The sequence below is a fragment of the Apis dorsata genome, unplaced genomic scaffold, assembly GCF_000469605.1.
Source record: "Apis dorsata unplaced genomic scaffold, Apis dorsata 1.3 scaffold_468, whole genome shotgun sequence".
Taxonomy (NCBI): Eukaryota; Metazoa; Arthropoda; class Insecta; order Hymenoptera; family Apidae; genus Apis; species Apis dorsata.
The window spans coordinates 70441-72144 of NW_006263707.1; the positions used below are offsets into that span (position 1 = coordinate 70441).

The 1704-nt window shown below is 35.6% G+C and overlaps 1 long non-coding RNA gene across 2 annotated transcripts in view; it reads left to right on the plus strand.

Annotated features, from left to right (window-relative positions):
* Positions 1 to 1704, plus strand: part of LOC102681468 — a 9358-nt gene continuing 7654 nt past the window's right edge. Inside the window, exons 1-2 of one of the 2 annotated variants that reach the window (XR_004151095.1) lie at positions 1 to 1166; positions 1261 to 1433. This is a non-coding gene — a long non-coding RNA (uncharacterized LOC102681468). Of the gene's footprint in view, positions 1167 to 1260 lie in introns of both variants that reach the window. The other variant, XR_004151094.1, reaches the window with a different exon arrangement.

The following is a 1704-nucleotide window of genomic DNA, read 5'->3' on the forward strand; positions in this document are numbered from 1 at the left end:
TTATTTTATGAATAAACATTTTATCAAAAAAAAAAATAAATAAACAATAAACAAATAAAATAAATAAAAGAATATAAAAAAACTCGAGAGATGTATTCGGTAGTAGGACAAATTCTCATGAGAGGATTGCAAAGCGTGTTGTTGAAAATGAAAATCCCACGCAACATCCAGGAAGTGGTGAGGGTGGCACCGGATGCATCTCAATGAGGGGAGAACGAGCGAATGAGTCGCGTAAAACAATCCTTTTTGCGTTTCGCAAAGACTTACCGTCTCTCTTTCATCTGCGGTCAGGTGGGGTACCCGTTTAGCAAGGTATTTCGTTGCATACACAGGTGTTCTCTCATGGTTCGTTGTAGACGAAGGTTAGAAAACAAATACCGTTTCCTTTTATAACGTTTACCGCCACTATCTTCCGAACGATGAGCCGTTTTAGATTATTTCTCAAGGAAACATGTGTTTATATTATGTCTTGAAAAGACGGCCGGAGGACGCGTGGCTGCGTCTGCATCGTCTATTTACCACCTAAAGAGTCACCTGTTTCATCTAGGTAGAAGAATTTCACTATCAAATCCGAGTTTACCGTTGGTATATGTTATCTCGTCGCGTGCACGCCGCCATAGAATGAAAACGTAACCGTGATAAATCATCTTTATCGAGATCAAGGTGGTGGATCGAGATCGAGGTTGGAAACAAGGATACTAGGATCCGTTAAGGCGTGAACAAATACATTTTCATTCATCAGTAACCATTGCTCCCTTAAAAAAAAAAAAAAAAAAAAAACGACATTAAAAATTCTTTGCAAAGATCCTTCATTGATCCGTTCATTAGCGGTGGTCGTTATTAATTGTTCAGCGTGGAAGTATTGAATGGTTGCGGAGAACAATGAAGGTGGTGCACGTTATACGAAAATATCTTTTGTCGTAGTCGCGATTGTACCCACTTCCGTGGGAATTCGCGGAACGGAAGTGCAATTTCTGGCAATGGGTACACCACCATCATCTTGGCCAGCTTCAGCATAGCGCGAGCAACGTGAAAAAAACGATTCTTAAGAAATGATGCCAGGTGCACAACACGCTTCCTTCTCACGAGAACTCGAGATTAATTTTTAAGAAATTTTTTAACAAGTGCTGGCGCTCGAAGAATTAAATGGAATTAAGAAGTTAACGGTAATAATTGTTGTTGCATTTTTTTATAATTTTTATATACGCTAATTAATTATAATTGAAATGTTTACGTTTCTTCGGTAGACGTATACAACAGATGTGTCATCTTATTCTCGTGCCTCGAATTCAGGTCACGCATAAGTCATGCACCATATGTTTGAGAGCATCTAATCCGTCTATATGAATCTCGTGTTGTAGTTATTCCGTTTTATTAGAGAAGAAGTAGGAAGAAGAGGAAAATATTTGAAAAGTCGGACGCAGAGTTATAAGGTAAAGAAATATATTATTTTGTCTATCTATAAAAAAGTATAAAGTCACTTTAATATACGTATAATTTATATTCACATTATAATATCATTCGTTCACTAATCACGTGTATTGCACGCAAGTATAATAATAAATATTAAATAATTATGTAAAATGGTATAAAATTAAGATAAATAATACAATAACAAATATCACGACAATCGATATCCGATTTTCGAGTTGTCATTACGAGTCAAAATTTTTTGTAATTTAAATAAAAAAAAAAAAAAAAAAA